At 35.2% G+C, this 24,028-nt stretch overlaps 2 protein-coding genes across 15 annotated transcripts in view; both read right to left on the bottom strand.

Annotated features, from left to right (window-relative positions):
• Positions 1–20,249, bottom strand: part of LOC110675370 (polycystic kidney disease protein 1-like 3) — a 34,388-nt gene extending 14,139 nt beyond the window's left edge. The window contains exons 1-2 of one of the 3 annotated variants that reach the window (XM_021840147.1): positions 20,161–20,244; positions 2,171–2,674 (exon numbers count right to left, since the gene is read on the bottom strand). The gene's annotated coding sequence lies outside the window, so the exon portion shown is untranslated. Of the gene's footprint in view, positions 1–2,170; positions 2,675–18,929; positions 19,287–20,160 lie in introns of those variants that run through there. The other 2 variants (XM_021840144.1, XM_021840146.1) reach the window with 2 other exon arrangements.
• The window catches only part of LOC5571296 (serine/threonine-protein kinase N), a 370,020-nt gene that overhangs the window by 56,339 nt on the left and 289,653 nt on the right, over positions 1–24,028 (bottom strand). The window lies entirely within an intron of this gene.

Here is a 24,028-nt window from a genome sequence, read left to right as displayed (position 1 = left end):
TAATTTCTCCAACGATATTTTCAGGAATTACTCGAGTAATTCTTTCAAGAAATTCTGCAGCGATAGTTACAGAAAATCTGAGTTGTCCCAAGTTTTATTTCTGGGATTCCCCCATGAACTCACGGATTTTTTGGATATGTTCCAATTTTTCGTTTTGGATTTATCTAAGATTAAAGCTTTTTTTTCTTTAAAATGAAGATGCATTGAAGCCAAACCTCAAATTTCCAAGAGCACACATTTAGAAAACTAAATAGTCGCTCAAGTTGAAAACTTGAACTTGGTAGACCTCAAGAATTGTATTAGGGATTTATGAAGATTTTTTTTTGATAAATTACAGGCAACTCTCCATAACTCCATATTGAAGGGACCACCGAGTTGCAGAACACAAAAAAAAAACAGAAAACCGATTCAAGGGTGTCTAAATCGATATACAGATACATAATTTAGAGTAAGGGAGAATTGACTGTATATGAAAAATCCAAAAAAGTTCGGAAACATTGTATAGCAATTATATCTAAATTTGTTACAAACGACAAATTATGTTTGATTTTTGCTAGAAATCGAAGAAACTATACCACATTTAAAACAAAATCAGTTATAAAAACAAAATTTATTTTAGTTAAGAACATAATTATAACACAGTTTGTTATAAGTAACCTAAAAGCAAATTTGGAATCAAATGAAAATAATAAATTTTGTTATAATTGTTTTAATCTTGTTTAATGTAGGGGAAATATGGTTATAATTTTTGTTATTTTAAATACTAATCGGCCGAAATTATAAAAAAAATTAGAAGAATAAAGTGTTTACTGAGTAACCAACCAAATCTATTACAACTCTGTTGTAATTCACTGGTCGGGTTTTCAAAGTAAAAATTATACATCTCTGAGAAGTATTTGATGAATTCCTGCCGAAAAAAATCTCGTTCAAGGAACTCTGGTGGAAGCCTTGGAGGATACTTTTGGCAAATTACTGATACAATCATTGAAAAATTATCAAACGATACCTTCGCCTCCAAGTAATAGCTTCACTATTTACTAGAAAACTCAACGTAAGATCTCCTGAAGGAACAACAATCTTCGAAGATTTTTTAGGAAAATGGAGAAATTGGTGGAATGATTTCCAGAGGAATTTCATGAGGGACTCGTGAAAGAATCCCTGAGAAAATTTTCGCTACAATACCTGCGGAAATTACTGAAGGTATCAGCTGGGTAAAATGGTGGGAAGTCTATTAAGCATTCCTTATGCGAAATGGGTTAGCCCCGTGCGATACTAAGGCTTTTGAGAAGTTTTTCACTATCGATCGAAAGACAATGTCCTTCCAAAAACGCAACAGAAGAGGTTAATGTGGCTCAGATATTGATTAAAGAGAATACTAAGAGAGCTTCTTAATGTTAGATAGATTCTCTACAAAGTTACGCGAGAAATGTTTGGAAGAATTCTTGAATCGTTTTCTCGAGGAATCTGTGGAGGAGTCGTGTAGAAATCTCGGGAACATTCCGGAATTATACCACGTTTCTGTACAAACTTTATCTTGATTGTTCATGGAATTTTTAATTATCTTCCTTGAAATTCGTAGAAATTATTTAAAGCTCCCACGCAGATATTGTCGTACTAATTCCTTCTTGCAGCATAACATTAAGGAATCGTCTGAAAAACTTCATTATAAAGAGTTAGAGGTAGCTCTAAGATGTATTCATTCATAAATGTTCGATTAATATCTGGAGGTGTGATATCCTTATCCTTTTTATTTAAACTTGAGAAAAATGGTTTTGAAATTATTTTGTTTATCAAATATCAGAGCAAAATTATATCGAGAAATTGAAAAAAGTGACTTCATCGACCAAATATAACATTCAACTGTGCATGTAAGCAAACGTTTGAAGCTATGATCTTCAAACTATTGTTTCAGGTTAGTGTAAACTTATGCAACGAAATCGGCTCCGTAATGCCTCAAGCGCTTGAGCCTTTTTATGATATGTAATTGAAATCATTCATGAAGGATTTTATGCATTGAAATGCATTGTTTATGTACTAAAAATCAACAATTTCAATGATTATCATTTTGTTTTAATCGATCCATGTAGATACAACCATTTAAACAAACTACGTAGAACAACCATTTAAACAAACTACGTTCGAAGTTTCGATGGCTTTTTTGACAATTTACCGTTATTATGAAGCACCGTGCAGACAGAAAGAAAGCTCTTCGGAATGGGTTACAATAATGCCGCACTAAAAATCCGTGTGAGACGACAAGATGCACACGGATTTGTCTCTTCAAGGTTCCCTCGGCTGTCATAAATAGGTCAACCGTGGCACGTTGTCGTCGTCTGCGTCGTCACAACATATGGTTGATTCTTCCGTAGAACATACAAGCCCTACATGTCCCTTCACTCTTGGCACTGACTTCAGCACATGTAATTTCGAAAGTGAATGAAGCTCGTGTAATCACAATTGAACACTGCTGCGGGATGTCGTTTCCTGATGTAATGTCTGCGATAATTGGTCGCAGTCAACCTTTGCTTCGTTCGGGTTCATAGCACTTTCCCTAACACACTGTTCACCGAAAAAAAAAATCCCCACTTCTGGTCGCTGGTGGCATTTAGACACAAGATTCGTTATATTTATTCGTTCGATCTAGTGCCACCGTCCGTTGCTATATATTGTTATGCTTTTAAATAGAAAGATCATCGCGAGCGTCCGTTAAACAACTGCGAAACAACGCATCAACCGGTAGGATAACTCGCAAACTCAAACGTATCCCGAGTTGCTAATATATCAGAGTTATAACTTGATGTGTTATTTAATTACTGTAGTTTTTTTTTGTAGCAACTGTGGTTATAATTTACATGCATGATGTTATTGAAATAACTTAATTTTTTCGCTACAGCATATCAAATTGTAACATATTAGAAATACCATCTTGGAAGAAAAAAAATCAACTGGTTCTACGTCTTCTCAGCTCATCTGAGTTGGACTTTTCCGTAAGTTATAATAAAATTAGTTGTAACACATTTTAAAATAATCTTATTTTTCTTCTTAGCCTGCTTTTCAGCTTAATGTTCAATGAACACTTCCACATTTAATAACTGAGAGCTCATTTTACCATTTGCCATTTTCGCATTCGTATATCGTGTGGCAAGTACGATGATATTCTATGTCCAGGAAAGTCAAGAAAATTTTCATTACGAAAAGATTCTCAACCGAACGAGAATCAAACCCAGACACCTTCAGCAAGGCTTTGCTTTGTAGTCGCGGATTCTAATCTCTTGGCTAAGGAAGACCTCACATTCTGATATAATCTTGTTATGAATCATTGGAAAAAATGGTCATATCTACATCGTACCAACGGGAGATTTTTTTTTTTTTTAATTAGTATTATTCCAAACATTACATTCATTTCTTATATCTAGGTGTTCTGTGTTATTAGACAACACTATCATCCTAATTTGGTAAAACAAATTTAAGATTTAATTAACATTTTGTTAACAACATATTACATTTCATTTGCCGTAGCAGTTCAGTTTTTTTACAGGTGAGTTGATTTCACCTGCTTATAAGAGAAAAAAAAAACGTTTTTAATATACTTAACCTAACTTAACCTAAACATATAACGCATTAATCGTGGCAATAGAAGATTGTAACGATTTTCGTTTTTTTTAATTTTTTTTATTAATGATTGTATTTGACATTTGTTCCAATGTTTCAACATTGGATATTCTATGTAACTCATTGGTACTATACCAGGGAGGAAGCCTCAGAATCATTTTCAAAATTTTATTTTGAATTCTCTGCAGAGCTTTCTTCCTGGTATTACAACAGCTAGTCCATATTGGTACAGCATACAACATGGCTGGTCTGAAAATTTGTTTGAATATCAAAAGCTTGTTCCTAAGACAAAGTTTTGATTTTCTATTAATAAGGGCATAGAGACATTTTACATATTTATTACATTTGGCTTGAATGCCCTCAATGTGATTTTTGAAAGTTAAATTCTTATCTAGCATGAGCCCTAGATACTTAACTTCATCTGACCAATTTATTGGAACCCCTCTCATCGTGACAACATGTCTACTTGAAGGTTTCAAATAAAGAGCTTTTGGTTTATGTGGGAATATTATTAATTGAGTTTTGGAAGCATTAGGAGAAATCTTCCATTTTTGCAAGTATGAAGAAAAAATATCCAAACTTTTTTGCAATCGACTACAGATGACACGCAGGCTTCGTCCTTTGGCAGAGAGGCCTGTGTCATCCGCAAACAAAGATTTTTGACATCCCTGAGGTAGCTCAGGTAAGTCAGATGTGAAAATATTGTATAATATTGGTCCCAAAATGCTGCCTTGAGGAACACCAGCTCTTACAGGAAGTCTTTCAGATCTGGAGTTCTGATAATTAACCTGAAGTGTACGATTTGACAGATAACTTTGAATTATTCTAACAATGTATGTTGGAAAATTAAAGTTTTTAATTTTACAATCAAACCTTCATGCCAAACACTGTCGAATGCTTTTTCTATGTCTAGAAGAGCAAGACCAGTAGAATAGCCTTCAGATTTGTTGGAACGGATCAAATTTGTTACACGTAAAAGTTGATGAGTGGTCGAATGTCCATGGCGGAATCCGAACTGTTCATTTTACCAATGGGAGATAATTATAACCTCGATATGATATACCTATGATATAATTTTGATATGATCTGCTAGTCGGGATCAGTTCTGCCGCCGCTAGGATGTTTCGTTCAGCAGTAGTGTCGTGTGTGTTTATAAATAGCGGAGGAGTGAGTTGAGTATTTACTTAACAACAGAAAAAGGAAAGCGCGAAAGATCAATGAAACGGTCGCGAGATTGTTGGGAAACTGACCGCAAACGAAACCAAAATTGGCGGCCGAGGGCCTTTGACTGTGAATCGATTGATCAGCCTTTGTTGTCGGCTGTTGGACGTCATCGACGGGTGGAAGAATGAGGTAGAGTTCGTAGAACGATTAAACCTTTCCGGTTATTCCTGGTCCCTGAATCACATTCAACGGAGATTGGGAAAGTTTACAACTGAAACACAACTATAAATCTTATTTCGTTCATCGAAAGGTTCTGAAGAAACAGTTATCTATGAACAACCATGCGTCTCCATGGAAATGGAGTCAAAACGAATTTTGAAAACTATAAAGTGAAAAAAATCATAAAAGCCGAGAAGAACAGTGAGAGATTTTTACGTTGCGTTTGAAAATAGATGGGAAAATAATAAAAAAAAATAATAGTACGTTTTAAATATTTAACGTTTAGATTATTCGATCATCGATCCCCAAGCTATCGAATCCATTCGACACATTTGCAGTTTATAATGAACCTGATACAAATCGATAGGAAGAATTTTTTGTTCCATTTTACCTCCGTGGATCAATTTGTATTACTGCCTCTTACAGTTTCACGTTTGAAAACGAGTGAAACTGTTACAAATTATTTTGCCTTTTGAGCTAATGTCTTTTCGACCTTTTGTTATAGATGCTATGTGAGTAAAATCAAATGAGACAGAATACGGACACCTACAGAGGATCGAACCACGCCTTTTAAATGCACTTTCTATATATAACGTATTTAAAGTGTATTAAATAGTTTTTGAGTTCAATCGATCCGATTCACGCCATCAATGAAGATTTAAGGACTGTTAATTTTTTAAAGTGGACACCTTGTTTATGCTATATCTTTTTTATTTTTTGATAAAATCGTAATCGGTTTCCTGTTCATTGTTCACAAATGTCATACTATGTCATAAAAATAAAAAAAAAGAATTACAGAATGCTTTTGGTTGAAGAACTAAATTTGGTTTCCAAAAACTCCGAAGAATAACTGTTCGTCAAAGTTAAGCATTATCTGATCAAATTGTATGTTGGTATCCTTTACTATCATTTATCCTTTATCAATAATATTGAATAATAAATCTTCGAGCTGTTTAGTAGAATACCTAGGTATTCTACTAAATAATATTCAACTATTCTCTGATACTATGTCATTCTCTAGTGATGTATCTTTTATGGCCAAATTTACTAATACACCAAACATGCACTCCCCGTAAAAAAGTAAAGTAAAAAGTGTGATACAAATTGATTTAGATTACTAAAGAAACTATTTTTGTATAAAAGAGAGCTAGATCGTGAGTCGTACCGGATTGTTAAGTATAAATTTTACTCTTTATGATCGTTTATGAAAAAAATCTCATACTTTTAAAATCATGTACGCATATATATCGATCTACAGCAAATTGTAAGCGTTTTTCTCCGAATATTTTGATAGGTAATCAGGGATAACACATTATGGAAATAATTCATGGAAAATAAATTCGATTGCATTACAGCAGTGTTGCTAATGTTGATGGTTGTAATTGTGCTTTCAGAGATCTTCTGAAAATAAAGCATTTGTTTTTCTATTGTGCTTGAAGTATGAATAAGCAACTCTATGAAGGCGTAGGTTGTTTTTCATATTAATACTATACTAGTACTTCCATCAGGATGTACTTTAAACCAAAAAAATCTACTAGTATCAGTTCAATTTAAATTTAAAATATTTTCTCCTAAAAATTTTTTTGTTTCTCCTAAATAATTTTAGGATATCTGGAAAACTACTGCTCCAAAAAATAAATTGATAAAACATTTCAAACATTTTTTTTTCAACATCTGAGAGTTTGTTAAAAGATAACGTAGATTTGAATAATTTGATGCTACAGATATTTGTTCCAACATAACAACTATATAACAAACAAATATTTCTAAATCGTAGAAAAAAAGTTTTGATGAAGGGACATTTTAGGATTAGTCAGTCAATACTTTTATTATTGTTATCCGTTTTTCCATACTCATTTTTATCTACACTACTTATTTTAAAATTTGTAAAAAAAGAAGAAAACATCTGAGATTTCCAAATTTTTGAAACATATAACCTTTTTACGTTATGTTGCAGTGAAATAGAAGTGGTGAATTTTTCTGAAATTTCATTCGAGGATTTGACGTACCAAGTTCTTCTTAGTCATATAAGGAAAACGTACCGTCAAACGGGGTAACTTGCAACACATTTCAACTTCAAAGCTATATGGATGAAAAATTTAAGGATTCAGATGAGATAAAAACCATCTGGTAGCCTAATCGCCACGTAAATAAAACCACGCGATAATAATTTTAACAGTATTTGGTTTCCGGGCTCAGGAGAGACGAAAAGTATACATTTTTTATGCTACCCCTGATGTGGGGTAACATGCAACACATAGTGAAACCTAAATTTCATCATTAAAAACTTAACCTATATCGTTTTATTATGATCATTTACTAAACTTCTGCAGTAAAAGCATAACAATAATCAGAAACAGGATACTTTACTCTTAGAAAACTAATTATTTTTGATTGAATTATGAGCATTAAACCAATTCGATTGAAAACTACATTGGTATTGCATAGGATGTCCACACGGGGAAATTCTAGCATATCATAAGTCTTGACCATTATTAAAAAGCCATTAAAATGTTTCAATACAATTTATCAACAAATGTAATAGTATTTTAGGTTATACTTTACATAACTTTTATTTATATATATTTCAACCGAAGCAACGTATCTTATATTGATATGTATGTCTTTAAACAGCCTTTCTTAGTGTTTTGACATAACTATCATCATATTATATGCAGAAAGTTTTTACTATTTTCATGAAGGAAATAAAACTAATTCAATACAATACAATTACGATTTATATAAATGTTCTAATATTCAGTACCAAATGCTTATAGAACTGATTGATGTACAACAATTTTAATGTTACTGAACAAATATATGTTCAATTTCGCTTTTTCATGTGTTTTTAATGGCAACCGGCAAGAAATATCGAACAATTGAGATTAAAATTGCTGTTGCAAGTTACCCCACAAGGGCAGTCAAAAACGTTTTTGAATTTTTATAGTGTTCAGGCATCAAATTATCAAAACTTATTTACTGTCAATTAGTACACTATTATGAACTGTAACTGATAGCAAATGCCCTGAATGGCTCATTTTTACCGTTTGTGTTGTATGAGGAACGATTTTCAGCATTAATTTCATACAATACAACGTGTAATACGATTTTTACCTCCAGCAAACCAAATAAAAAAGAAACAATACTCAAACCCTCTACAAAATCTACTGTTTTAAGCCTAAAGTCAATAAACGGTGAAATGAATAACAATAATTTGACTAAATGCTAAACGAAACGTCAATTCGGTTACATGTCGAAGTGTTGCAAGTTTCACCCCTGTTGCAAGTTACCCCGTTTGACGGTACTCTAAGAATTCATACCGATAAGATTATTTTGCATTATTTCATATAGTATTTGAAATTATTTTTTTGCTAAAACATCTGTATCAAATTGGCATCAAAAAGATCAAAATTAATGAAAACTTAGACTTATCTTTACAAACCCAAAATATCCCCTTGTCTGGTCTGTCAGAACATCGATCATATGTGCTTTAAAATAAAAAAAAGGATGTTCATATTTTCATTGCATATAAAGCACTCCATCAGTTATTTTGATACTTTGAATAATTTTTGGTACACTTATGATAAGATGTACATCAAAATCTTAACACAGTATAACGTTTATGTAATACAAAAATATATATTTCATATAAGTGGGCGATTCTAAAATATGCATTTCAGTAATCATTGGCGTAGACACAAGGGGGAACGTGAATTCTATTCATTTTATAATGTTAAAAAAATGCTTCAAATCCAAATTCAAAGTAAACCAATTTTAATTTTAAATTCATGCAACTAATGTTTTCTTTAATATTTTATATATCTCTGTAGATTTTATACATTTACAGGATAAATTCAATGTTTTTTGGGGCTTATTCGTCAACTACAAAATTCATTTGATATTTCACATGTTATATGTACCCTAATTCAAATTATGCTTATTCTATTTATGTTTCAATTTTCAAGCTGTTGAACATATAGACTTAATTAACAGATTTTAGTTTAAGAAATTAGTGTAGGGTCGGTAGCAGGTCTTTTTCCAGAGACTTGATCTCCATAAGTCGATGTTCCATGACTCGATATCGACTAATGGAACCATACTAAAACACAAAATATAATGATCGCCTCGATCAGTTTTCAAAGCATATCTGTTCCATTACTCGATCGATATTTCCATGTGTCGATAGTCCCTTCGAATATCGACTCATGGAGGTTTGACTGTACTAGGAGTTTTTTCCAGTGATGTTTTCACTAATCCTTTATCCGAATTTTACTGTTGTTACTCTAGGAGACCTTACGAAGATTTTTTGAAGATGTTCTAAACGTAAATCTTGGAGGATATACTAAGGAAATCTATGGAAGATGGATGGAATCTCTTGGGTAATTTCTATGGTTATCCTTAGTTGTCCAGGTTATACTCTTGAGATATACGAAACAAAATTATTGGAGAAATTGTTTAGGAAAAATCTTGGAGGAATTCCACAGGAAATAATCACTTAATGAACTCCTGGAAGTCCTAATGAAAATCTTGAAAAACAACTAATAGGGTAATACGAACAGTAATACTAACGTGGCATTAGTAATTATCAAAAAAGATAATTGTCTGGTCTGATTCTATGATGAAGAAGCAAGTACATATTCTGATTCATTTGGGCTTTTTTGTACCCTGTTTGATCCATTTTCGGTCTCTTTTTTCAAGCTATAGGCGTCTAAAGTATTCAAGGAACTTAAACATTACCAGCCTTTCAGCGTGATCGATAGATCATTTTTTTAATAAATATTTAAATAATCAAGTCCTATAACTTCTGCAGATAAATAATTGCATTTGGACCTAGTCTTAAACTGCGTTGAGAAAGCTTTCGTACAGTTGAAAAAATTACGTTAGAAAATCGTTAGGTACTTATGCAAAAGAATGGCACTTGTTTATCCAAAGCGTTCTTCTTCTTCTTCTTCTTTCTGGCGTTACGTCCCAACTGGGACAAAGCCTGCATCTCAGATTAGTGTTCTTATGAGCACTTCCACAGTTATTAACTGAGAGCTTTCTTTGCCGATTGACCATTTTTGCATATGTATATCGTGTGGCAGGTACGAAGATACTCTATGCCCTGGGAATCGAGAAAATTTCCTTTACGAAAAGATCCTCGACCAGCGGGATTCGAACCCACGACCCTCAGCATGGTCATGCTGAATAGCTGCGCATTTACCGCTACGGCTATCTGGGCCCCAAAGCGTATTTGATTTTTTTCTCAATCTTCTTGTTACTCGTAAAGTCAACAAAAGCCCATTCTGAATGTTCTAATATTTTGTTTCAGTCAAAGTATCCCCCTACGGTAAATGCGGCCCAGGGCGCTAGATTAATATGAAAAACATAACTAATTTTGGAGGCAGAAGTTTTTATTGGTGTCAAAATAATTTACAAAAATCATAAATCCGTCCATTTTGGTGCCAGAAGTTTCACTATGTAAGCCAAACATTTTTTTTTCTATCCAACCAGGCTCAGATATGCCGTGTTAATTCGAAGTGTCCGGATGCTTCGAATCCCGGACACCGGCTAAAAACCACCCAATTTTATTTTCGGTGGCTTCCATGTTTGGAGAATGTAGAAGACGTCATAATTATGGATTTTAGTCGAAGACAAATCGAAATTTGGTCCATCCACACCGTGGAAAAGGCCAGTGTCCGGCTTTCGAAGCGCCCGGTAATTCGATGCAGCACGGTATCATATTTCAAGTTTTTACAAATTAGATCTTAAGAAGGGTGATTCAAGAGGTTTTGAATGAATCGGCCTTGTGCCGGATATCCGGTTCCTCGTGGAAGTTTTCACTAAATTGGCTGTTCTGAAACATAGCTTACTACATATCAAACATCTCTGAATTTCTTGTTCCGTATCTGCTCATCAAAACGAGGAAAATGAAAAAAAAACGCTTTTTGGCAATTTTTACTGGATTGTCTTTGTTTTAGCTCCCATAGATCGTACGGTTTTTTTTGAACATCTTATATACATATGTGTGAATTCATTAAGACACAAATAGGCTTGAAGAAAAAGATTGGAGGTGAACTGAAGGCACAAATTCGCAGACAAAAGTTTGCACTAGGATGGCCCTAATGGTCAAACTACAAAAAAAAAACAAATTTCATTATCAGGTAGCGGTCGGCAACTTCGTGGAAGGTCACCAATACAATGATTTCCAGAATCAGAGCAACTAGAAAACTATACAACCTAGAACCGACAAAGATAAAGCTCTACAAAGCTCCTTGAAAGGCATGATGATACTTTGCAGCCAACTAAGTACGCTTCACTGACAAGGGAAGTCTGAGTAAACATTAACATGCTTTAAAGAAATTTTCAAAGTGACGGTAAAACTCGAAAGAACCCACAATTAAATAAAGAAGGGTGCATATTAGATGGCCATTTTGTTCACCACCCTGAAATGTATAAAGTTACGACAATTATGACTGCTGGGTTAATCGGGAAAACGGGATATTCGGGGAAACGACATTCAGTGAAAAGTGGCACAACCCATCGAAGTAACTGCAGTAATCGATGTCTCTTTTCGCTGATAGCTTAAGCAATGTTATCGAATGCCGCTCTTTTGTCAGTTGTAAACAATAAAATATTTAAAAAATAGATCTTAGTGACATTTAAACACACGGAGACTAGCATACGCTCGTCATACACAGTTTGTTTTTGTTTTCCTCAAAGAAACTTGCACACGCTTTCCAGACTCATCAAAATGCATATGGAAATATTACCCAATTTGAAAAATTTACACTGGGATACTGGGTGTTTTCGAGACAACCACATCTACACTAGGGCACCCATACCATTAGGGTTGGTTCATATATTAAATAACGTTTGAATTGGCCATTTTGGACACCCACCCACCCCCTCGTGACGCTTTTTGTATTGATACTCTACAATTTTTGCATGAGCCGTAACAACGTTAGGACACCCACCCCCTAGAGCGTTAAGAAATTTGTGAATGGGCCTTTACGCGTGATAACCACTAATAGCTCCAAAGAACACCCTATGTATAAAAGAAGGTGAAATTTATTTAAATTTTAAATCAACAGTTTTTTTTACCATTAATTATGGTTACATTATATTTAGAAAAACAAAAACGTAGAACGTTTGAAGAAGGCTAAATTTGTGCTAAATATATCAAAATATTCAGTGCAAAAATACCTGCTATACCGAAACTCAGAAGAATTTATTTTTGAAAGAGGGGTTATTTCTGAATAAATAATAAAATGCTATTGGCAATAACTTTCTTTATATGTTTGAGATTATTCTAGAGCATATAATTGTTGAATAAAGTGTAATTTTGTGTCAATTGACTTCAAATGAGCGTGAAATCATCAGAAAGATTCAAAAGAAATGTAAAAACGAATGTCATCTTAAGAAATTCTTGGTTTCAGACCCATTATGCCAAACGACTATTATGCCAAACGACCATTATGCCAAACGACCGTTATGCCAAACGACTTTATGCCAAATGACCATTATGCCAAACGACTTTATGCCAAACGGCTTTATGCCAAACGACTTTATGCCAAATGACCTACCACCGAAAATGCAGTGTCTACTCAATTTAATGGAAGTTTATACAGTTATGATTTTGAAGAATTATTTATTCTACATCTCACTTTTATCTTCAAACATAATTCATTCAATTCATTTTAGGCAAAACTTGATGGTTTGCAAAAACAAAATGTTTTGTGATGCATTCAGTTTTTTTTTGTACCTTATATGGATTTTCATATAGCATCTGAGAGTTTCTTAAAAGATAACGTAGATTTTGATGTTACAGATATTTGTTCCAACATAACAACTATATAAGAAACAAATAGTATAGTAGAAAAAAAAAAGTTTTGATGAAGGGACATTTTGGGATTAGGCAGTTAATACTTTTATTATTGTTATCCGTTTTTTCATACTCATTTTTATCGACACTATTAATTTCAAAATTTCTAAAAAAAAAGAAGAAAACATCTGAGTATTCCAAATTTTTGAAACATATGACCTTTTTACGTTATGTTGCATTGAAATAGAAGTGGTGAATTTTTCTGATATTTCATTCGAGGATTTAATTTGACTATTAAGGCCGTACCAAGTTCTTTTTAGTCATATCAGGAATAATATAAAGCACTTCATCAGTTATTTTGAGACTTTGAATATTTTTTGGTACACTTATGATAAGCCGTACATCAAAATCTTAACACAGTATAACGTTTATGTAATAAATAATATACATTTCATATAAGTGGGCGATTCTAAAATATGCATTTCAGTAATCATTGGCGTAGACACAAGGGGGCACGTGAATTCTATTCATGGTATAATGTTAAAAAAATGCTTCAAATCCAAATTCAAAGTAGACCAATTTTGATTTTAAATTCATGCAACTAATGTTTTCCTTAATATTTTATATATCTCTGTAGATTTTATACGTTAACAGGATAAATTCAATGTTTTTTGGGGCTTATTCGTCAACTACAAAATTCATTTGATATTTCACATCTTTCCCTAATTCAAATCATGCTTGTTCTATTTATGTTTCAATTTTCAAGCTGTAAAACATACAGATTTACTTAACAGATTTGAGTTTAAGAAATTGGTGTAGGGTCGGTAGCAGGTCTTTTTCCAGAGACTTGATCTCCATTTTGAATGAAAGTCTCTAAAAAGTCTCTTTTTTCAATGAAAGGTCACTAGGGCTTCTTTTTTGCTTATTCTGATTACAGTGGATCCCGATACAAAATTCTATAGGCTCCAGAGATAAAATAAAATACTTCAACGGAGCCTTTCAGCAGAAGAAGAATTTCAAGAATTTTACTTCTTTTGGAGATTCCTCTAAAATTTCTCCAAGAAATTCTTCCAGAGATTTTTCATAGGATACTTAGAGAATTTTCTCCAGGAAATCCTAGAGCACTCTAACGGTACTGCCTCCAGTAATTTCATCTGAGTATTTTTTTGTTTGTTTTTGGGAAAAGTCTCTCTAAACAAAACAAAAAATACTCTATTTTTCCCAGAGACTATACAGTGAAATCTTCGTAAGTCGATGTTCCATGACTCGATATCGACTCATGGAACCATACTAAAACACAAAATATGATGATCGCCTCGATCAGTTTTCAAAGCATTCATATACTTCACTCGACATTTCCATGTGTCGATAGTCCCTTCGGATATCGACTCACGGAGGTTTGACTGTGCTAGGAGTTTTTTCCAGTGATTTTTTCACGAATCCTTTATCCGAATTTTACTGTTGTTACTCTAGGAGACCTTACGAAGATTTTTTGAAGATGTTCTAAACGTAAATCTTGGAGGATATACTAAGGAAATCTATGGAAGATGGATGGAATCTCTTGGGTAATTTCTATGGTTATCCTTAGATATCCAGGTTATACTCTTGAGATATCCGAAACAAAATTATTGGAGAAATCGTTTAGGAAAAATCTTGGAGGAACTCCACAGGAAATAAACACTTAATGAACTCCTGGAAGTCCTAGAGATAATCTTGTAAAAAACTAATAGGGTAATACGAACAGTAATACTAACGTGGCATTAGTAATTATCAAAAAAGATAATTGTCTGGTCTGATTCTATGATGAAGAAGCAAGTACATATTCTGGTTCATTTGGGCTTTTTTGTAGCCTGTTTGATCAATTTTCGGTCTCTTTTTTCAAGCTAGAGGCGTCTAAAGTATTCAGGAACTTAAAAATTACCAGCCCTTCAGTGTGATCGATAGATCCTTTTCTGAATAAATATTTAAATAATTAAATCCTATAACTTCTGCAGATAAATAATTGCATTTGGACCTAGTCTTAAACTGCGTTGAGAAAGCTTTCGTACAATTGAAAAAGTTACGTTAGAAAATCGTTAGGAACTTAAGCAAAAGAATGGCACTTGTTTATCCAAAGCGTATATGAATTTTTCTCAATCTTATTGTTACTCGTAAAGTCAACATTCTGAATGTTCTAATATTTTGTTTCAGTCAAAGTATGTACCATTGCATTGATTCTAATTTTTCGCAAAAGTTTAACTATGAATATGAGATTTGTGGGGCCCTGGGGCCATCTTACCCCCTCACCCCTACGGTAAATGCGGCCCGGGGCGCTAGATTAATATGAAAAACATAACTAATTTTGGAGTCAGAAGTTTTTATTGGTGTCAACATAATTTACAAAAATCATAAATCCGTCCATTTTGGTGCCAGAAGTTTCACTATGTAAGCCAAACATTTTTTTTTCTATCCAACCAGGCTCAGATATATCGTGTTAATTCGAAGTGTCCGGATGCTTCGAATCCCGGACACCGGCTTAAAATCACCCAATTTTTTTTTCGGCGGCTTTCATGTTTGGAGAATGTAGAAGACGTCATAATTATGGATTTTAGGCGAAGACAAATCGAAATTTGGTACATCCACACCGTGGAAAAGGCCAGTGTCCGGCTTACGAAGCGTCCGGTAATTCTATGCAGCACTGTATCATATTTCAAGTTTTTACAAATTAGATCTTAAGAAGGATGATTCAATGGGTTTTGAATGAATCGGCCTTGTGTCGGATATCCGGTTCCTCGTGGAAGTTTTCACTAAATTGGCTGTTCCGAAACATAGCTTGCTACATATCAAACATCTCTGAATTTCTTGTTCCGTATCTGCTCATCAAAACGAGGAAAATGAAAAAAAAACGCCTTTTGGCAATTTTTACTGGATTGTCTTTGTTTTAGCTCCCATAGATCGAACGGTTTTTTTTTGAACATCTTATATACACATGTGTGAATTCATTAAGACGCAAATATGTTTGAAGAAAAAGATTGGACGTGAACTGAAGGCACAAATTCGCAGACAAAAGTTTGCACTAGGATGGCCCTAATGGTCAAACTACAAAAAAAAAACAAATTTCATTATCAGGTAGTGGTCGGCAACTACGTGGAAGGTCACCAATAGGGTAAAAGCACCGGTTTTGGCTAGCCTAAGAGAAAATGTCAATGAAAATTAAATGGGAAGCCGTATTTATACTACAAATATAGTATCTGTGTAAAATACCAAAACAGAGCTAAAACCATTTTTTTGCTTTGAAAATCTTGTTGGTCAATATAGGCCAACGGAACCAGTTTCGGCTAGATATTTAACTTCGGTTCCTAAATTGGCCAATTGCATTGATTTCTCATGAGAGTGGCCAAATAAGGAGTGCCCTGGCCAAATTAGGTGTATAGGAGTTTAAATTATAAGTAAAATGAATTGTTTTTCTAATGTTTTGAATAAATTTGGACGAGTAAATGAATGTAGCTCTATCATATGAATGTGACTTACTGAACACAAAAGGTTTCATACTGATTGGATATTTAAAACGGTGTATAATCCACTATGGCCACAACTGCCGTATGGCCAAAACCAGTGCTTCTACCCTACAATAATTTCCAGAATCAGAGCAACTAGAAAACTATACAACCTAGAACCGACAAAGATAAAGCTCTACAAAGCTTCTTGAAAGGCATGATGATACTTTGCAGCCAACTAAGTACGCTTCACTGACAAGGGAAGTCTGAGTAAACATTAACATGCTTTAAGGTGAAACAGTTTGGAATCAACTTCTGAGATTGCACTAAAACTTCAAAGGCACAAATCTCACGAAGAAAGCATGGAACAGCTGTGCACTTTTTATTTTGGCTTTGTGCACTAGCAGAAAGTTTAAAATAAAAAGATCAGGAACGTTGGACAACTATTTCTCCAGATTAGTGCCTTTGAAAACGTGAGTAGGGGCCAAGTCGGCCATTGTGCCGGCCATCTTTTGATTCCGAGATGTTTCACCTTAAAGAAATTTTCAAAGTGACGGATTTCAATTCGAGAATTAGGAAAAACAAGGCCTCTATGCTGTCCAGCAGCTTCCAAGAAGAAATATTTCATACTCTTTGGATTCTTGAAGCTTCCGACTTGTATCTATGCAAAACCGTTTGAGATACCGCTCCTGAAACTCCATGAAGATGAAAAATTGCACTCTTAGATTCCTCAGACAAAGATCTTAGCTGAGTTTAATTTATCAAATTTCATGTTCTGACCACTCATCTGAACAAGAAAGAAGGCAAAAAACTTTGCCATGCTCTAAATAACCTCCCATTCTAATCTATTCTAGAAACATTAGGATAGAAACATAGAGGTAGGGTTCTGAATTTTCGTATCAATGATGCGAAATCTACGATTTTTCGCACGTAAGGAGAATGCTTTTTTCGCTTCCACGCGTGAACATCTTTTATCACTCACACTTATTTTCCCTGGAGCTACGATGGAGGATAATCGATAATCACTCCACTCTGTGGATAATTTGTTTTTCACTCCATCATATTTTCGCTCACCAACTGCTCCCGAGAATTATCACTATGTGGATAAACAAAAACTAGTGCCGGTGACGGGATTCGAACCTAGAATATTGCTAAAAACAACCGCGACGCGTGCACGCTAACCATGCTACCACACCAACTTGACGAAAGGAGTGGTTAATTTGGTGCATAAAAGCAACTGCTGCTTGTGGCGATGGATACAGGAAAAATTCTCCATGGATCGGAGAAAGAGAAAACAAACTTCTCACAGCTTCGGAAATGTGCAATTATCTATTTTCGCTTTGTTTTGTGGACGGATAAAATCGCAAGGCAGCTGATCGCTGAAAACTGCTGTGAGGGATAAATCCATTATCGTGAGAGTGAGTGAGAATTCGGAAGCCTGCATAGAGGATATAAACCTTGACATCATGAAATGATTGAGCCTTCCTTAGTCGAGTGGTTAGAGTCCGCGGCTACTAAGCAAAGCCATGCTGAAGGTGTCTGGGTTCGATTCCCGGTCGTTCCAGAATCTTTTCGTAAAGGAAATTTCCTTGACTTCCCTGGGGATAGAGTATCATCGTACCTGCCACACGATATACGAATGCGAAAATGGCAACTTTGGCAAAGAAAGCTCTCAGTTAATAACTGTTGAAGTGCTCATAAGAACACTGAGCTGAGCTGAGAAGCAGGTTCTGTCCCAGTGGGGACGTAATGTCAACAAGAACAAGAAGATCATTAAATGACCACATTATTATCAAAGTTAGTTTGTAGATCTTACTGTACCGCACGGTACCCATGAATTGCTACTAGATCAAGCTGGACAAATGTCTCTTGGTAATCAATAAAGGTCTAAATACATAGTTTCGAATACCGCCGTGCGGGGTGGGGTGACATTGAGCCTAGGGGGTGACTTTGACCGCCTCTTCCGATGCATCTCATGACTAGTAGGAGCACCAAAACACTAATCTATGGCCATCTATTGGCTATTAATAACGTATTTTTGAAACTTGACACATTATTTTTCATTTTCTGGCATTAGCTTACTGTAAAAATATTGCCCCAAAGTCAGCCTTATGGACCAATGTCACCCCGTACGACGGTAGCTTAGTGTTTAGATTATTCGACACCATTCATATTGTCGACATCCAAACGGTTAACAAATAGACCACAACCCGCGACACAACTACCGCGTACTCGAACCATGATTAAACCATGCGGCATTTCACGTTCACGTTCATTATATCGGGCACATTTTCTCTCGATGAATCCTTTCCATGCCGTGATATATGGACTCATTTGCTGACCGAAATTTCGAAATTTGTTTTTGTTTCCAATTTATGACGATGTTTACATTTCCACCCCTACGACGACATCGAATGCAATCGCGATGACTGTGTGTGCCGATTCACTGCACTTTTGACTGTAGCGTTCTTCACGGAGGCCACTGCACTGCGTGCGTGAATGGGAAAATTTGTTGCACCATATATCACTGCTCTGCTCACTACAGGACGCGACTCAACACAACGTTCTCTCCTTCCATCAGTAAGTTACGAGTTGATATTTTTTGCAAAATTCGAGATCACTTGATTTAACGCTTCACCATTAACAAGACTAACCCATACACGGTGTATAATTTATGTTCGTCAAAAAGCCACACCGAGAGCCGTAACCGTTCATCCATGTAATGCACGCGGTGGTCACATTTTGAAATTCAATCACATTTTTACGACCTGGGTCACGATCGATTTGGACGCGCACGGATCAGGCCGACCGGAACAATTCAACTGATCGGCAACCATTCGCAAAACCGAACTAGAACCGGTCGGTCGGAGAGAAAACGAACGAACGGCTCTATTGATCTGAGAGAAAAAGGTCCTCCCGAGTCGGAAAACTACACACTATGGGCCAGAAATCAAAAACAACCTCTGAGAAGGATTTCTTGTTATCGTGGACATGTGTGACTGTTGATCGACGACATAAGTCATAATGTATGAAGTTAAAACTATGATTTATCTAACTGTTTAGTGATCTAATCCACCAATCATGCAGAATTCAACTTGAACATCCATGTAAGATATATTCTGGTTAAAATTGAGCGAATAAAATTTGATTTCAAACGTTTCTTCAACAAGCCTGCGATATACAACATGCTTCGTTTATCTTATATGACAAGATGTAATACATTTTGAAAGCACTAAAAAAACGTTGGGCAACGAAAGTTTTAGGAACTATGTTGTTAAGTACTGTTATGCACATAGAGTATGAACTATGAGGCAAATTAAACAAATTAATTGCCATACAAGCTGGTAAACTTGCATGCAGATTAACTGAAATCGAAAAATAATGCTTTTTTTATAACCAATATTGCAAATCCCATTGGAACCAAATATTTCAAATTCCGTCACGAAATTTTTGTTTCTGGCCCATAATGCTGCCGGCTCAACACAGCGGCGAATAATGTTCGTGGCTCTTTGTGGTGTATTCGGGTCACGATCGACGCACGCACGATTGTTGTGCGACTTTTCACACCGTGAGGGAAATAGACCTATCTCGTTGGATTTTATCGTTCATGTTTTAGATTATTGGCGGATAGATTATTATTTTGAACTCTGACATTTTGGAGACCTTAAACGATGCTGATGAGCACATCTCAAATATGCTCTATTTCTCTCGCATAATGCTACCCTTATGTGGATCAAGGATGATCCTCTAGCAGATTTGAGGTTTAACGAGAGAGGTCTATTGAGCAGAACGTCATATGTATATAATGTATAAATCGATGGAAGTCTATCAGCAAGATTAATCTAGAATTTTCTGCTGTTGAATTAGAAAAGAATCAATAATCACACGCGCAGATTGATGAACTGGTCGATTTTCCCCGCGACGTCGAGATTCGTTCGTTTTCGTTCGATTTTATAGTAAACACTGAATCGATGGAGTCCTATGGTAGTTGACGACTGCCGGACAGACGACGACGACGACGAGAGATGACGAAACCACATTCAAGAGGAGCGTAGCAATTTGTAGGCAGTGTTGACGTCTCGATCGACGACGAGAAGATGTTGAAAGTTGTTCGATAGAAATTAAGTGGATTTTGGCAGCTCGTCCGGAATGCGGCGATTCGATGTAGTCGTCATCACACTGAAGTGCGGGTGATGGGACGTTATGGCGAACTCATTCACGGTTTTGAACATCAAGGCGAAAAAATGTTATTGAGTTTGTGGGACGTTAAGTGTTCGCCTTTCATAGCCTAATGGTTACAAAGCAAAGCCATGCTCCAGGAGTCTGGGTTCGATTCCCGGTCGGTCCAGGATCTTTTTGTGATGGAAATTTCCTTGACTTCCCTGGGTATAAAGGATCATCGTACCTGCCACACGATATACGAATGCGAAAATGACAACTTTGGCAAAGAAAGCTCTCAGTTAATAGCTGTGGAAGTGCTCATTGAACACTAAGCTGAGAAGCAGGCATTGTACCAGTGGGAACGTAATGCCAAGAAGAAGTTTCTTATGCCTGAAACACAGACAACCTGCTACAGCAAGCCTCTCTGCCGTAAAAATTACCTTACCTTCCCACATGAACTGGCGTAGATGCAGGGGTATATTCGGTCTACTGTGGGCCAGTTTTAAATGCAATATCAATTCCAACCTCTTCTCGTCATTCGTCAGCATTCTGGCGTAACAAGCGCTATTGTTGCCTAAAAATAGAAAATCACCAGCACTTTGCCTGTATGGTATTCATCTGATGGAGTTAACATTTATATAATAAACATTGACCTTCGAACTACCCTGAGTATCTCAATTTACCAGGTAACATAAGCAGCTGCCAAAATATATGACTTCCCTTGCCAATAAGTTGCGGTTAACAACATCCCTTTGTGCAAAACTGTATTATGACCGCCAGCATCGTACAACATTAGAACTCCACTACAATAAACCCAGATCGTGCATAAACAAAGCATAAATCTGCGCCAGAATCCCGCCAGATATTAATCGATTACTGCTGCCGTCATCGCTCGGCAGTGTTGCGGATAATCCGGTCTGATCAAGGAACGATAAATAGCGCTCCCCGAAACATGCAGGGTCAACAAATGACATACAGTGTTGGACAATACATTCGTAACTTTTTTTTTCATTTTTCATACAAAATGGTCAACTTTGGTGGACTAGATCTCAGTTGCGAGTTAAGAAGTTAAGGAACAGTGGGGTAAATGATCCTGTTGCAAAACTGGTACTACAAGTACACTAACACAAGCAAACTTGTTAGTTGCAAAAAATAATTAATTTGAAAATTGTTTTCCATAAATCAAAAATCCATTGTATCTCTGCAAGGTGTCTACTCGTTTACCGAAATGAAATTCCCTGATATTACCAGTTCCAGGTTCAAGAAATACTCTAATTTTATATGACCAAAACAAACTAATGACAATTTTAAAAAGTGTTTTAATGTGTGTTCACTCTTCTAGACATTATAAAACAATATGCTAACAATATTAAATCTTAATTCGAATATTCATGTGAATTGTATTTAATAATGATGGTGTTTATTATTTCGTTTGTAAAAGTTCTGTCTATCATTGTGTTTAGAAAACGGATAATAAAGTTCCCATTTAATCGAATCCGACCTGTATAACATTTACAAATGTGGTAATTTAGGTAAATGATTAATTAATTGCATTTCATTCGAAAACTTTCAAGAGCTCTGAATGAATCATGATTGTAAAAAAATAATTCGAAGTTGTTTAAATTCCAGATAACTTATCCGGAATCGGTTTTTCCGAAATTGAATATTTTCCAATAATTTTAGAAATTGTTCATGAAGCATGGCTGGTAGGGACTGAGTGTTTTGAAAAGAGGAAATTCAGAAACCTCTAGCTTGAAAAAAGAGAACTAACAATAATCAAAAAACAAATCGAAACCTAACAGGAACCAGGAGAAAAGAGTTTGATTTTTTATGGAATCAGACCTGACATTTCTCTGAGAATATTTTCTTGTTTGAACTTCCTTGAGATATTACGACAAATAATAGTGTTTGTATTACTGCTTTTTCAATGATTTTCTCAAGGAATTTCATCAATAATCTCAGGTATTTGCCCAAAGATCCAGATATAACACTGAAGATTTCTTCAAATTAGATAAATGGATAGATATTTTAATTTGAGAGATTTGATTTTTTCTCCAGGAGTTCATTTAGTAATTATTTCCCATAAAATCACTTCAAGAATTTTCCTAAGGTATTTCGCTAAGAATTTTTTTTTGGATATCTTAAATAACAACCTGAATTTTTCAAAAAAAAAAATCACAGGAATTATCTCGAAAATCTCATCAGGAATTACTTCATATCAAGCGTGTGCTAGAATAAGGGCGTAAGTCGCATGATCGATTTCTCTTCATCGATCCTCTCTTCTGCGAATAAAGGTGACAAGAAGAGGGTGTGTCAGCATTTTTTCACCTCTGGACGCAAGATTGCATCGCTGCCTAGCGCCCTGAACTGAAAAAATGCTAACAAACCCGCATCTTGTCACCTTTATTCGCAGAAGAGAGGATCGATGAAAAGAAATCGATCATGCGACTTACGCCCTTATTCTAGCACACGCTTGATATATAATTTCAGATATTTTTCAAGCAAATCTCTAGTCCTCAAGGTTTTTTTTCGGTGATTTTCCCATCGGTTTCCTAGAACATCGTCCAAGGCTCCCGTTTTAAACATGTTGTAATATTCAACCTGAAATGCCTTCAGGGAGATATAACTCCAGAGATAGCTTTTAAGATTTCATTGGAAATTACAGTAATAAGAAATCCAGGAAATTCTAGTATCAGTAACTCCTCCTGTAAAATTAAGAGATTTCTCAATGAAGTTTTCACAGATTTTGCCCAGCATTCTTCCATAAGTTTTTCGTGACGAATTTCCAAAGCAAATATTAGAGTAACCTCTGAAAAATCTTGTGTAAGTTCTAAAGTCATTCTTGATAAATAAGGATTCTTAGAGAAACTCTTGACAAAACTTAAGAGTAATTGCTAAAATTATTGAAAAAAAAAACAGATCAGTATTGAATCTCTGTGAAGCAACTTCTTGAAAAACGAAATCGCTAAGAAATTGGTAGGAATGATCGAAGGATTTCTTGGAAAAATAGTTGTAGTAGTAACTAATGTGGAATCTTAGATAAACTTATGAGAATTTTATGGTATTTTTTTATTTGATTCATGAGGAATGTTTGGGACAACTGTAATCCTTGGTTGAAATGCAGAGGAAATTCCAAAAATAAATAATAGAGTAACTGAACCACGAAACACAGGTCGAATATGAAATGTTCCTAATAGATTTACTGATTAATTACTCGAGGATTTTTTGTAACAATTCTTTGGAGTGAATGTGGACATAATGGCGTAGAAATTCTTAAAAAAACTGAAAGCTTATGCATCAACCTTTGCGGGCTTCTTGGAAGATATTCTGTGGGAATCATTGGAAGATCTAATACAGTTACAGCTGGAAAATTCGGTTGAAGAATTATTGAAAAAATATCTCGAGGAAGTCCTAGAATAGTCCTTGGAAAAAAATGAAGTAATCTCTAAGGAAATGACTGGAGGTAGTAACGTTGAATTGCTCGAGGATGCCCTGAATCAAATTCTGGTGACATTCCCTTAAGCATCCTTTGAAAAATTGCTGGTAGAATTGGTAGAGGAATCTCTTGAAGAATTCCTGTAGAGAATCCTGC

Source organism: Aedes aegypti, chromosome 2 (assembly GCF_002204515.2).
Source record: "Aedes aegypti strain LVP_AGWG chromosome 2, AaegL5.0 Primary Assembly, whole genome shotgun sequence".
Taxonomy (NCBI): domain Eukaryota; kingdom Metazoa; phylum Arthropoda; class Insecta; order Diptera; family Culicidae; genus Aedes; species Aedes aegypti.
This window is presented reverse-complemented; position numbering and strand designations above follow the sequence as displayed.